Below are 16,081 nucleotides of genomic sequence, written 5' to 3' on the forward strand. Positions count from 1 at the left end.
ACAGCATGCCCTATTTTGGTCCATATTTTGGATGAGAACTGCCCATTCAAGTCAATGCGAGCGTGATCCATTTTATGCATGCAACCATAGAGACCATGGAAAAAAATAGGCGCGCCAAAAAGTGGGGATCTAGTTTTTGTGAAAAACGGATGGAAATCGCACGTGAAAATAGTTTTTTACCAGTCATAATCACCCATGTAAATACAGTCTTGGGTCTCATTCACATTGATGTCTTTTTTTTTACGCGCATTGGTGTGCAAATCAATTGGTGTATTTTTTACAAGTTTACGCACATGGAAGAAAAATCACAGCATGGCCTATTTTGCTCCCTATTATGGTCTGAAATAGCCCAATAAAGTCAAAAGGATCGTGTGAACACGCAGTGAAGACGCATAATACTCTTCACTGTGAATTAACGCATGAAATCAACGGGGACTTCTTGCATCTTTTTTGCACGTGTGAAAAGCGCAGTGAATACGCACACAAAAAAACTGCAAAACTCACAGAATACACACAATTTGGATCTGTATTGCACGGACCAAAACTAAGTACGCCCGTGTAAAGCAGCCCTTGCACAGGAGGCATCACTGCCTAACTATTCCAGCTGGGGTGCCCACGTGGTATCCATACCAGCCGCCATCCAGCTAAGGACATACCTGAGGTATGGGGGGAGTATTTAGATGGTGCTAGAAGCTGTGGCACTATGGTTATGCCTACATTGTATACCAGTCACTTACTGTGCCCATGGAGCTGGGATGGGTTTGCAGTCGGCACTAATGGCCATGTTTGCGTGTAGATTTTTTTTCATTCTATTTGTATTCCGATTTGTGTCCTGCGCCTGACCACCTACTCCCGACCCGCCGCCTCCTATCTATTATTCATCCAAACTATTATTTTATTAGCACTATATGCAAATAAGTTGCTTTGCTGGAGTATAACTCATCTGCATTCTGCGCCGACACCCCGGTGTCACCTCGCTGTCAAGGCTATTCAATTGAAATAGAAAATATCTCCCACCCCCCTCCTCCTGCTTTTCTTATTTGGAACGCTTTATTTTCCTAAATTATTGTTGTGTTTTCGCCTTCATTTGTAATAAAAATTCTAAATACAATAAACAGGACTAGAGATACTTCTTCACAATGGCGGACTCTTCCTGCTTGATAAGTCTCATCAGGGTCGGGCAATATGTCATTATCCAGCAGCCCCCTCTCTTATCTCAGACCAGCGCGCTTTAGTCCATGTTTTCTAATCCGGAGCGAATATAGATCTATGTATTTTTCACGCCCTTTTAAAAAAATAAATAAAACGCAGCTTGACCTATTTTTTTGTGTTTCTGCCTCCATATTGCTATTTTCTATGGGGCAAATACGGATAAGTATTCGACATGTAGGAAATAAAAAGAATACAGAAGCATTGTGATGTCATCGGTTGTGATGTCATCTGTAAGCTATCCGTAATACGAACAAGGTAAAGTATGCTCATATAAAACCAGCCTTCAAATGATCTAGGCCGGCTTCACGCGGGTGTACTTGCCTGTGCAAATTTTGCATGTGCAATGCGCAGAGACTAGAACCCATTCATTTACATTTCGGTATTTTGCAGCGCTTCTCGGTCGCGCAAAAAAAGTAGAACGTGCTCTGTTTTTCTGTATATTGGCGCAACAAAGATCCACATAGAAGTCAATGGGGATGCGCAAATGTGCACACAATACGCAAGGAGATGCGTGAAAAGCTGTGTTTGTCCGCTGGAAGAAGAATACATCTGGAACTAGTTAGCCATTTCAATCGGTGTATCTTTGTTTACTGCATGCAATTAACTGCACTGCGCATGGCCGCCTGCCATGACGGACGGACTTGCTGTGCATTTAGAATCTGCAGCATTTTTCAAAAAAGCTGTAGATTCGTTGCAAAAATATCCGCACCCTGTTAGTAAGATTTTAGAAATGTCCTCCGCATGGCTTATGCTGTAAATGCCGCAGCAGATTCCATTGGCGGAAATTCTGTAGCATTTATGCAATAGGGTGTCAAGATGGCCTAAAGCCAGGTTCACGCGATCGCATTTGAATAGCAGATTGCCGTTCCAGCGTATGATACCCGGTAATACGTGGGCAATCAAATACATTGACTTACGCATTTTCGCTCACGCTTGCATGTAAGAATTGCGTATTCCGCAAGCGGAAGAAAAATCACAGCGTGTTCTATTTTGCCGCCGATTCCGCACATATGAGCCCAGTTGAACATCGCTAATGGACGCGGATTCGTACGCACGTTGCTAGGACACAAATGGTATAAAGAAGACAGGAATATGTGGACAGACAATGCAAGACAGTCTGGGGAGCAGCACACCATCCAGACTGCTGGCTGCAACCTCTGCTTGTTCTTCTGGGCTCTTCCTCCACAAGAATAGGGTTTTTGTTTTGTTTTTTTTAAAAAGTGGTTTATACTACTTCTAAAATAAGTAGTATAAACCAGAGATGCCTAGAGAGCAATATCCCGGTCCGAAGGCTCTCAGAACCGCTCTCTCCACAACAGCACCAGAGAATATCGCCTGAGCAATAGAAGGGCATTTTCAGGGGTCGGGCAACTTTCTGATGTCATTCCCTGCTTGCAAACGCTGTCCATACACTGTACAGTCATGCGGAAAACCGTATGCATACGTGACCATACGCAATTCGCTTCATATGCGGACATACACTGCAGATATACGCTCACGGAAAACTATGTAATCCCGGCCTTAAAGTGAATTCACATCTGCGCTCAGGGTTCCACATCCTGCAGGAAAGGGGAATTCCCGCAGTTGAATGGTTCCATTTCTGGATGGAACCAAACAGCGCTGGGTGGCCTCATTGACTATAATGGGGTCCGCCCGCTTTCCGCCCAGATGCCCGGCTTTTGGATGGAAGAAAAAGCGCTGCATGCAGCGCTTTCCCTTCTGGTATTTTGAGCCGGTGATGGAACCTCCAGCCGGAGGTTCTGATGTAGATGTGAAATCGACTGTGTGGTGGATACCCACATGGAGTGAACATAATAGGCCTCAAACAAATCCACCACAAAACCTGCATGTGTTACCAACTATTTACATGACACATTTATTGGGCCAGGTAAAAGGGCCAACAATCATCAGATGATTAGCAAAACACTCGTTCGTTAGCTGACCTGACTGTTTATGTGCGCATAAAGACGTATGTGCAGCCAACCAATGACAACTGTACGGGGACAAATGATGCTACATACCCCTTAACGCCACAGGACGGTACAGTTACATCCTGCGGATTGTGCTGCGCAATTTCCCGCGACTGGTGCGGTCTCTTCCATTCCGTGTAAAAGCTCTCTCACTTATTTTGATTTGTTTTATAATTTTTTACTTGTTAACAGTAAAGCAAATGAGACTAAATGGCTTATAATCCGGCGCACAACGCTCTGCGGCGAACAGGAGGATTATAATATCTAAAATGCAATCTGTTTTATTTGTGTGTTCCTTCCTGACGTCCTAGAAGGCCGCACAACACGGTCTGTGGAAACCCTCCTGGGAACCCGCGGCAGATCCCCCGAGGGGATGCGCTCACTTGGCCACGAAGTACAATTTACATTCAAAGCAGATAAGCAATCACATGTCAAATGTCCGGGCCTGAAACTAGCAACTAGATGGTAGCCCAGCGAGCCCGGAGCCGAGGTCTGTGCGGGATTAGCTGCGAAGTGATGGGGACACAAAGGGGACAACTTTTTTTTTTTTTTAAAGATTCTTGAGCTCTTTGTGAAAGTACAAACCTACTTCTCAGGCTGTGAACGGGAACGTTTACTGATTAACCCATGCCGTTCCAAAGTCCACTCTGGTTTTTGACTATGGAGATAGTAATACAATACTCAACAGTAGCATGATAGACCGATTTTTTTTTTTTTCTTCTATAAATTAGCCTGTGTTCTCACGGGACAGAAATCTCACGGCTTGGCTACACCGAAAAACTGCGAGATTTCCGAGAGAGACGCAGCTTTGGAGCGGTTCGGCCACCGGCATTCCATTGCGGCTTTCTCTCCCCATAGAGAGGAGTGAGGCCACAGCGGAAAACAAAATTGACATTCTGCGGCTGTCAATTCCACGCCACATCTCCGGTTCCACCCAGCTTTGCCTCAACGGATTAGCCGCCCCGTATGGACGAAATTTTTGCAAAATCTTGTACACATTGCTTGCTAATCCCGGGAAATCCGTCCCATGTGAACCTAGCCTAAGGCTATGTAGCTAATTATCTATCTACGCCACTTAAGGTGCTTTTAGACGGAACGATTATCTTGCAAATGAGCGAAAGTGAACAATGTAATCGTTGAGTCTGAAGCGTGCCAACGGCGAACGATAATCGTTCACTTTTCACTCGTCGCTCATTTTATGCAGGTATTAAAAACATTATTGGCTCATTTGCTTATCGTTCGGTTTAAGCAGCGTTCATTCTGTCCCTCTCATACAGCCAATATGAAATACTGAACAAGTCTGAAGGATTTGTCGTTTGAACGAGCCGACGATGTATCCGGGATCCTTACATTCCAGGGTTTTAAAGCCTTAAGAACTTCTATTATATATATGTTTTTTTGGTTTTTTTAGAATACCAGATAATTCCTATCCTGCTTCAGGGCGACTTCACACGGGGGTATGTGCAAATGCGCACACTTTAGTGCAACATATTTGGGCTATGAACGAGGTTGATTTGCATGCGTATGAGCGCATTTTACTGTGGTTTTTACGTATGCATGTTTATTTGCGTGCAGCAGACAAACGCACCCTGATTTAAATGGCTATTTAGCTTAATGAGGTCCAGATGTGCTCCTTTTTTTTTCCATGGAAGTGCTTAGCGTATTTTGCATTTGTTCATGTATTGAGCGCACATTTGCGCACTTCCCATAGACTTTAATGAGGAACCCTCAGTGCGCAAATGCGCACAAAAATAGAGCAGGTCCTACTTACGGAACGAGAACGAACCTTTGCAAATACATCCATGTGAAGCTGCCCCTTACACCAGCGTTTTTACACAGCTATTTAGCTGCGATATTCGGGCGCATGAAAAAAATCACACCGTCAAATCATCAAAACAACCGTCTTCAGTCGCCAATGTTTCATGCTGCCGGAAAAGATAGGTCTTGACTAGAGATAAGCGAGCATGTTTGTCTGAGCTTGATGCTCGTTCGAGCATTAGCCTGCTCGATGCACCCGTTACTCGAGCCGAGCACCACGCGGTGCTCGAAAAAATTTCGCCCTCTCCTCCCCACGTTTTCAATGGAGCTGCAGCTGCTGCCGGCGACATAATTGAAAACAATGGTCTGCCGACACCCCTGAATTGTTTTTCATGTAAGGGCTTTAAACATAAGCTCTTCCCTGAAAAACAATAATTTTAGTGTAAATAAAATAAACTTACTGCTGCCATGTCCCCCGTGGGGATAAAGAACACATCTGCCGCATGCAGCAGATGTTTCCTTTATGCCCGCTAGTAAAAAGAATTCCCTGCTGCTACATCTGCCTCATCTGTGACAGATGCAGCAGAGGAATTCTTCAATTCCCTATGTCATGTGTGACAGCTGCAGTAGAGGATCCTGCTGCCGACACCCGGCAATTGTTGGGAAGGGCTTTAAACATAAGCCGTTCCCTGAAAAAGAATAATTTTAGTGTAAAACAACAAACAAAAAAACAACTTGCCTGTCCGCTGCTGCCATGTCCTCGTGGGGATGAAGAACACATCTGCCGCATGTGGCAGATGTTTCCTTCATCCCCACGAGGAAAAAGAATTCCCTGCTGCACCTGCCGCATCTGTGACAGATGCAGCAAAGGAATTCTTCATCCCTGCGGGAAATAAAGAACTCCCTAGCACAGCTGTCACAGATGACAGCTGTGGTAGGGGAGCCAGCTGCCATGAATTCATGAATGGGTGAGTGCTGCCTCTGATTGGCTAAGCGCAGGGACCAATCAGAGGCAGCTCTCAGTTGTCATTCAATAGCTGAGAGCTGCCTGCTAAATACTACTGAGAACAGTGCACGGAGAAGAGTCAGCTGGATGTGGCTGAGCCCCAGCAGCTGAAGAAAGGTGAGTATTAGTTTTTTTTATTATTATTTTATTCACCATTTCTTCTTGTTTTTCAGGGAAGGGCTTATGTTTAAAGCCCTTCCCTGAAAAACAATTACTGGATGCCAGCAGCAGGATCCTCTACCGCAGCTGTCATCTGTGACGGCTGTGGTAGGGAATTCTTCATTCCCCGCAGGGATAAAGAATTCCTTTGCTGCATCTGGTAAGTTGCGGCAGATATGTTCTACATCCCCGGGGGAACATGGCAGCGGTGGAGAGGTAAGTTTATTTATTTATTTTTTACACTAAAATTATTGTTTTTCAGGGAAGGGCTTATATGTAAAGCCCTTCCCTGATAAACAATTCATGGGTACCGGCAGACCATTGTTCTGCTGCTGCTGGCGGCTCCATTGAAAACAATGCAGAGCAAGGATCACCTTGAAAAATGCTCGAGTCTCCCCTTGACTTCAATGGGGTTCGTTACTCGAAACGAGCTCTCGAGCATTACAAAAAGCTCAGCTCGAGTAACGAGCACCTGAGCATTTTGGTGCTCACTCATCTCTAGTCTTGACCTATCTTTTGAGTAAAACGCTGGAGGCTCCCATGGACTGCTGATGAGCTGATTCCCATTGCTGCTGCTGTTATAGACAGCAGACAAAGCAGAAAGCACTGACTATAGCGCAGCGGCCTGGGTTGGTATTACAGTGCAGCTCTCGTTGTATTCAATGGGAGCTGCACCTGCAATACCAAATCGGGATGCTGCGCTATAGTCAGCTCTTAGGCTGCTTTCACACACGATTTTACCACGATGCGACAGCGCTACAAATCACATGTATGTGAAGCCCGTGCTTTCCAATGTGTTCCCTCACATTAGCCATGTTTTGTAGGCTGCTACATTGTGAGAAAAATAAATTGCGGCATGCTCTATACAGCCGCGATTTGCGATGTTTTGCAGCCCATGTTTCCCTATAGAGCCTTCCTTTATATTGTATTGTACAAAAACAATGCAACTTTTAGGCTGGGTTCCCACGGGACGAAAATCCTGCGAAAATCTTGCAGCTTGGCCGCACCGAAAAGCTGTGATATTTCCATGGGAGAGCCGCGGGTTTTGGAGCAGCCGGCATTCCCTTGCAGCTTCTTCTCCCCATAGAGAGGAGTGAGGCTGCAACAAAAGAAAAAAAAAATTGACATGCTGCGGCTTTCAATTCTGCGCCGCATCGCCGGTGCTATCCGGCTTTGCCGCGATGAATTGGCCGCCACGTGTGGACGAGATTTTTGCAAAATCTCGTCCACATGGCTGGCTAATCTCGGGATTAGGAGCCGTGGGTGGATTTGCCACCCAGAAATTCCGCACGGAATTTCCGCAGCAAATACGTCCCGTGTGAACCCAGCCATAGGGATAGGAAGTCCTACTGTTTGAGTCCTAAAATATTTCCTAGCTGCCTAGGGAAAAAAAACAATGCATCACCTAACAGGCGCTGTCCGCTCAATGCGATGGCTTTGATTGGTTCATCGAGCGCTGCAGTGCTAAGCCGTGGCGCTCAAGAACCAATTACAGCCAGCCCTTCCTGGAGGCGGGGTTTTTGAGCCCTTTGACCAGGAAGCTCTGGCTGAAGACTACAAACAAGTGCCGGAGCTGCGGAGGAGAAGTTCGTCGGAGTGGCCAGAGCCTGTTGGGTGATGTATTGTTTTTTTTTTGTTAAAGGTAGTAAGGCTTAATTTCAGGGTAGCTCTTATATTTCAAGCCCCCTGAAAATCCCAGCAAAAGAGGGCGACAAAGTCGCATGACTTGTAGCGCCACGAAATCGCGATATCACCGCGAGAAAACGCAGTGATATCCCACAGAACATAGCTGCAAAATTGCTGAAATTTTCTCACAGTCCATGTGGAAGTGGCCTTACTGCTTCCTCCTCTGAGCATAATGACTGGCATTGGTGGGAATTCCTGTAGGGATCATGTATGTCCTGTCGGTCATTAATAGAAAAGTTAAGTACATCCCCATATTCATACATAAATGAATTACAAATTGTGTTCCTCTTGACCTAGAAGCAAGTAAATAGGCAATAATTAACCATGAAGACCATTGTGACTGGCACTCAGGAACCACAGTGACAGTAACTGCACCAGTCAGGCCGGGTTCACAGCATCATTTTATTTTCCATTTTTCGGCTCCATCCCAAGAGCAGAAAAACTGGAAAACAGCTGATCGAGTAAAATCCCCACTTTTTCCATATTAGTTCGTTCTAGCTCCACCTGGATTCAGTTTTTTTTTTTTTGCTATTGACTTCACTGGATCGTCAAAAAACCTGAAGGGTTTCCGCTTGCTTCGGTTGCATTTAGTTTAGCTTTAACTGCACAAATAGCGCATTATGCAATATGATCCGTATTTTTCCATTAGAAAACAATAGTCAAACAGAGGTGAGAACACAAAAAATAGGTCATGCTACGTTAAAAAAAACGACTGCGAAAATTACAACCATGTGAATAGATGCATAGATTTACATCAGCTCCGTATTACTCTCCATAAAACACGGACCGAATACAGAGCTAAAATACGCTCGACTGAAAGCAGCTTAATGATGGATGGAAGAAGGCAAATGTGAATCAAGCCTTAGGGCTCATGGCCACGACCGTGTTTTCAGCACATATTACCGCCACGATTCACGGACGCGGGATATATGGTGAATGGAGTCAATGAAAGTCAATGGACTTTCATTAATCCATGCGCATCGGCGTGTAGACATTGGATATCAATACGCAAGATAAATAAATCACAGTGCGCTCTATTTCTCTGCATTCGCATGCAGCATTAGCCCTATACACTTGTATGGGCAGCGTGTAATACGCTATCCATATGCAATACATTGCTTACGGACAGAATTCGCACACGCATCCCTGCTTTGAACAGAGTTGGAAATTTTTTTTAAAAGTCTGACGGCTCTCTTTATGGCTGTAAAATCCGTAAAACAATGCAGGAAGCCCCTAGGCGGTTTACGTATACACTGTGGGCATGAGCCCTTGGGCTGAGTTCACACTAGCATTTTTTGGCGGATCCATTTTACAAAAAACGGAAATATACAAAAAAGTGAAACTGAAATGAACGAAAAGTTGTTTTTTGTTTTTTCGGGTTTTCTTGGTGGATCCATCAAGCGAATCCTTCAAAAAAGCGGAAAGCATGCTTCATGTTCATTTCCTTGTCAATTCTGTTTTGTTGCATTATAAACGTATCCGTCTTGGTCTTCTTTGTCTCGTTTCCTCTGTGCACGCTCAGAAGTAAAACCTCGCACAAAAACAGAAAGGAAAGATGGATGAACACGGATTACCCGTATTTTCCATTATTTGTCCCCCATTAACTACAATGTAGAAGAAAAAAAGGTGGATCCGTTTTTTTGTTTTATTTTTTGAACTGGGAACAAAAGTGCCAATGTCTGCGCTTATGTTCCAGTACAAAAAAAACGGATTGAAACTAAGGCCACTCTCACACACCAGTTTTTACCACGATTAGCGCGGTGTCCCGAGCGCTGCGCTAACCGTGGTACAACACTCTCATTCATTTCAATGGGGTTTCGCAGAACTGCATTCAAATGCGGTGTTTTTAACGCCGTGATTTTCAGGCACTGTCTGTTTTTATTTTCGAGTGTTTTAGTGCTTTTTAATTTTTAACCCACCTCATCACCCATCACAATGATGGTATGTTAAAAAGCGCTGTTAAAAGCTGTGATATGCATTCAAAAACGCTACTCAAAATTGGGGTAAAAATGCTACAATTTTGAGCAGCATTTCCAGAATGCATGTGTGAGACTGGCCTTAAAGGGGTTTTGTCAAAAAAAACAAAAAAACTATGTTTTTATACTTATTTCTTCCAGGCAGTCTGCTTACCGCATCTTCAACTCACCGATCCTCTCCTGGCTCCTCCAGTCCCCCCGTATCACCTCGCCGCAAGCCATCCGGATCCTCTTAGTATAGCAACTCTCGCCGTGAGACAGCTCACATGTGCAGTCTCGGCATAGTATTCAGCGCTCCCTGTTAGGCAGTGAACACTACGTCACTAGTGACGTAGCGTACATTGTCCTGCAGGAAGGAGAATGCTGGCAATTTACGTAACGTCACCGGGAGAAGAATTCGGCCGACTAGAGGTGATGTGATATGGGGATTTCAGGAGCCAGGAGAAGATCAGTGAGGAGAAGATGCGGTAAGTAGACGGTTGCCAAGACGTGGACCACTTTTTTTTTTTTTTTTTTTTATTCGTTTTATTTATTGAAAAATTTGCAAAGTACAGAATCAAAGAAAAAACTTTGTCAGATATATGTCAATAGATACATAGTTATTGAACTGTGTACGATTTAATACAGTAATTGCTGCCGTACTATTTGAATAAATTGTTTGAACATTTATAACAATAAACTTTTAACTTATTTTTTTTTTTTAAACCGTTCCGTTCTGTCTAATACTGATTTTAAGAAAAGAAAATACTACAAGTCTTCAAGCGCTTGTTGGTAAGGGTGGAGGGGGAGGGAGGGGGATTATGGGGGGTGGGAATGGAATTGGGGCTCAAGGTTTATTCTGTAGACAAGGTGGAATGGGAGTCTATCCAGATACTCCACACTTTTTGAAATTTGCTCGTGCAGCCTCTGTTCTGAAAAATAATTTTTTCATAGGAGATTACGGTATTCACTATTTGAATCCAGTGTGGAATTGAGGGGGGTTCTGCAGCCATCCATTTCATGGCTATCACCTTACGTGCTAAGAATAGCATCTTCTCGAGAAAAGTGCGGGTGTGGTATGGCCCCACCTCCTCCTCCAGTAGGCCAAATAATACCATCTTAGGGTCTAAGTTAACAGTAAGTGGGGGAGGGAGTAGTGAATTTATGAGGTCAACAATTTGGGACCAATATTCGTTGACAAGGGGGCATTCCCATATCAGGTGCCAAAAATTTGCCTCCGGCTGGCGGCATCTGTGGCAGGAGTTAGAGGATATATTGCCAATTTTGTGAAGATGGCGGGGGTGAGATAGGCTTGATGTGTTATGTACAACTGAATCAATTTGTTATTTATGGCAGGGGAGACCGATAGGTGGGATTTAGAGATGTCTTGCCAGTCTTCAGGTGTGAGAGATGGAATGGTTTGCTTCCATTTGTCATACACTGAAAGTGGATTGTGATCTATTTTAGCCGAGAGAAGGTGCGAGTAGAGAGCCGAGATTAGCCCTTTGGGCCCTTGGGATTTAAGGATGCCGATTATGGGAAATTTGGATATTTGAGTTGAGGTGGGTGGAAATTGAGAATTCAGCGCATGCCTCAACTGGAAGAATCTGAATAATTGGAGATGTGGGGATTGCAGCCTGTCGCGTAGTTGAGTGAATGTAGGGAGTGTCTCGTCCGTGTACACATCATCCAGTGTGTGTATCCCCTGAGACACCCAGTATTGTGGGTCTGGGACCGATTGTAGTGCAGTGAAACCGGGATTGTTCCATAAGGGAAGTTCAGGTGCCGTGGACCACTTTGTTGCACGTGAGACCACAAGGTGGTTACGATGGTTGTCACGGGTTGCTCTGTGATCTCTCCCCGGCAATGGCGAAAAAACGTGGCCAGCTCAGTCACACACAATGTAAAATAATACAGACAAATGGTAAATGATGATAATTAGTCCCAAACTGTGTTGTCACATGACGCCAGTACCTCTGTTCCAACAAACGAATGCTCATCGTTAAATAAGAGCGTCCACAAACCAAAAAGATTTGTAAACCGGGGGTACACTGTTTCTCTTTACTCACTGAATCCAACTTTGATTCTTTCAGGAACAGCACAAGTTAACAGTCTTAGACACAACACTTCTGACAAACGTCTTCTACTTCCATTTGGTTACTCACACACATGCTGTTTTAGGAGGCACTTTTGCTTTCCGTAATCTAGATGTCCTCAATCCCAGTTATCTGAGGTACGATCCCCGGGGGTCCTCTCATCACACTGTGGGGCAACATACAACTCTTGCGTCCTTTCCTTGCATCTAGATACTCCTCATGAATCATCATAGCAGGGGTTTCTACTATTGTGTTTCCCTGAAAATAAGACAGTGTCTTATATTAATTTTCATTCAAAAAGGTTTAACTTTTTTTACATGTATAGCTGCCTGGACACTATTTAAATTGACTTTTTTAATTAACTGTTAGCGGGGCTTAATTTTGGAGTAGGGCTTATATTTCAAGCATCCTCAAAAAGCCTGAAAAATCATTTTGCATCCTCAAAAATTCTGGAAAATCATGCTATGTCTTATTTTCAGGGAAACAGGGTAGGTGCTTCAGTTCCTGAAGGGAAGAGCATCTCACGGTAAATGCTATAGGCCCACAGCTCTGCGTAGGCAGAAGCAAAAGCGATCTTCAGCCTCCCTCTAACACATCCTCCTCCATCGATTACATCTCTCTCTCTGACTCCGCCTACTTCTGCTACATTCCCACAATACAAAACATAACCAATAAGTTAAGTGAAACAGGACTGCCACAACAAAGCTTGTTAGCACTACACTGAGCACAAACGAACACTGATACACACAAACACATAAAAGACAGCTTACACATAACGAACTATAATAAAGACACCCCAACTCTGGGCCACAAGTAGACTGCCTGGGGAGGAATAGGTAAGTATTCATTTTTTTTTTTTAAATGACAAAATCCCTTTAAGGTCTTTGGTAATGAATTTCTATGGGCAGGAAAACTGAAACGTTTTCTTTCCTTTTCGCTGTTCCCACGATAGCTAGATGGAAAGCAAAAATGCTAGTATGAAATGGCCCTAAATTAACTTTCTTTGTCGTCCAACACTTCCATTAAGTGCAATGCGTTCCTATCTTGGAGGAACCTACAATGATCAGCCATAATATTAGAACCACTTGCCTAGTATTGTGTAGGTCTCTTTCCAGTAACGTAGCTTTAACCCATCGAGGCATGGCCTCCACAAGACCTCTGGTTGTGTCCTGTAGTATAAGACTTTGGCAGGAGAGCCTTTTATGTGCTGTAAGTTGTGAGCTGAGGCCCTGTGGAATTTGGAGGCCAAGTCATCACCTTGAACTCTTCGTCATCATTCCTAAATAATTTTTGCAGTCCATCGGGGTTCATTATCCTACTGAAAGAGGACACCGCTATTGGGGAATATCACTGCAATTGAAGTATTTTTGGTCTGTATAATGTCTAGCTGGTTGATATGTGTCAAAGTGACATCCAAATGAATGCCCAGACCCAGAGGATCACACCGCCTCCTCGAGCTTGTCCTCTTCTCATAGTACATGCTGGTATCATCTCCACGCACCTGGACATTCCCATGATAGAACACATGATTCATCAGAGCAGGTCGCCTTCTTCCCTTGCTCCATAGTCCAGTTCTGATGCTCACATGCCCATTGTAGGCACCTTCAGTGGTGAACAGGGGTCATCATGGGCATTCTGAGCAATCTGCGGATACACAGCCCCATGCACAGTAAGCTGCAATGTCCTGTGTGGTGTAACACCTTTCTATCATTCCAATAGTAACTTTTCCAGCAATTTGTACTTTGCTGTACTTTGCAATTTGTTTATTGTAGCTTTTCTGTGGGATCGGACCAGACAGGCTAACCTTTGCTCCCCACTTGTATCGATAGGCCTTGGGTACCGACTCACTAGTCGTCCTTCTTGTCCTGCCTTGTTCCAGTTTTGGCAGCTACTAACCACTGCATACCGGGAACACCCCGTTTTGGAGATACTCTGACCCACTCCCATAGTCATCCCAATTTGACCCTTCTCAAAGTCACCCAGATCCTTATACTCATTTCTTCTGCTTCCAACACAGCGACTTGAAGAACTGACTGTTCACTTGCTGCTTAATATATCCCATCCCTTGAGAGATGCAATTATCATGAGATAATAATCAATGTCATTCACTTCATTCTCTCAGTGGTTTAAATAATTATAACTCAGTATTTCTCAAACTCCTCCAGTCCTCACGACTCCCCAACAGGTCAGGATTTAAGGATATCCTATTGAGAGAACACCTGAGGGAATGTCTGAGGCACTGGCAATAATTGAGGAAATCCTGAAAACCTGACCTGTTGGGAAGGGGAGGGGTAAGGACTGGAGTTTGGAAAACTCTGTTATTACTGATTGGAGTATAACTCTGTTGATTTTGAGCTTGCTGATTGATGGATATAATACTAGGAGTAGTGTTATACTTACATATATTAATAGCTATTGGCCAAATGCTCTTTGGGCCGACAGCAAGTTTTACAGGCCCTCACCCTTCCATATAGGTGGTCTTAAAAGGAAAAGGTGAATAAGGGTACCTTTACACTGAGCAGACAGCCTCTTGAAAAAGTTGTTGAAGCGTAGGAACGATAGTTGTTTGAAAACTTCTTACATAGAGTGCTTGCTGTTCACCAAGATATCGTTCATCGGGGGAATCTCCGTGCGAATTCATGCACAAATCTTGCACAAATATGAGCCCCAATGTCTTGAATGGGGTCATACACGCATAGCGCCATGATGCGGGGGAAAAAATTGCGGCATGTCCTATCTTTGGGAATGCCCTCACATCGCATCACCCATTGTTTCAATGGGGCCAGCAAAGCATCACGTTGGAGGATTGCTGCTTCCCCGGTGACTTTGACGCAAAAACGCCTCGCATTTGTGGTGAAATTGCATGTTGGTGAGTGCAATATCGGGCCGAGTGTCACGACCAGATTTTACACTCGGCCGTGTGAAATTGGCCTAAGGGTACTTTTCTACATGGGAAGACTGTTGTTTGTTTAAGGGTCTGATAGTCGTCCCAGCGACTTCCACACAGGAGTGATGGTTGTTTAGGGAATGAAGGTGGAGTGCGTAGCTGATGTCTTCTGGCCACCCGCCTCCATTCACGATGCGCCAGAAGATGACTGCCTGTTTACACTGAGCGAGAAGACGCTCATTAGTCACTTCATTTTAGTGACTAATGAGCGATTTCTCACTGAGTACCCTGTCATCTCCCGCGCTTACATGGGATGTCTATCGCTAGAAATCACTAGTTGGCCCATATAGAAGCACCCTAAAGACCCTTTTACAACAAATGTGACGTCATCACCACCTCGTTTGCAGTGGTACAGCTTATTTAGACAGGAGGAATCGTCATTGGGAATCGTGAACTTCTTGTTCAGTGTTTCACATTCCTATTTGAAAACCTGAACGATCAGCGTTTAAAGAAGACAACGAGCCGATGATGAGTTTTCTGCTGGCCGAAACTCAACGACAAACAATTCTTGTTGGTCTTCAGTCGTTGGCTCGTGTTTAAACTGAAAGATTGCATTCACTTTTGTTCGTTGGAACGGTTTTTGAATCATTCCGTCTAAACGCACCTTAAGCCACTGACAGACACCTATGGTAACAGATTAAAGGGGTTTTCCATTGAAATACTATTGATGACGTATCCTCAGGGTAGGTCATCAATAGTTGACCAGCCGGGGTCCACCGCTTGGGACTCTGACCAATTAGCTGACCAGTGCAAGCTGTCAGCGCCGCAATAACACAAAGGTCGGAGACAAAGCCTCTGCGCCAACCTCTGTGTAGTGGCCGGTGCTTGCAGCTGTAGGCACGGCTCTCATTAAAATCAATGGGAGCTGTGCCTGCAGTTACAAGCGCCACCCACTACATGGGAGGTCGGCCTAGAGACTTTTCGCTCCAAACACACAGCGACTTACCCTGGCCGATCAACTATTGATGACCTAAAATGAAAGGATCCTGTATGGTGAAATCCAATATGGCTGACCCTTCTTTCCTATGATATCTGCTGACGGAGCGGAGTCGCACACCCTATACACATTAAATCGCCTGCCGAAATTGACCGGTTCAATCTACATTCATCTTAGATGTATGGCAGCCTTTATAGAATAGGTCTTAGGAGATCACATACATAGTTTGGTGAACACATCCCAAGACCTTATGGCGTTCTAATTCTTCTCTATTTTCAATTGACAGTGCGGCTTTTCCCATAGTCATCCGGAACCTGAAACCGTCTCATTTATGGAAAAAACCCTCTTTTAAACT

Source organism: Eleutherodactylus coqui, chromosome 8 (genome assembly GCF_035609145.1).
Source record: "Eleutherodactylus coqui strain aEleCoq1 chromosome 8, aEleCoq1.hap1, whole genome shotgun sequence".
NCBI classification, from domain to species: domain Eukaryota; kingdom Metazoa; phylum Chordata; class Amphibia; order Anura; family Eleutherodactylidae; genus Eleutherodactylus; species Eleutherodactylus coqui.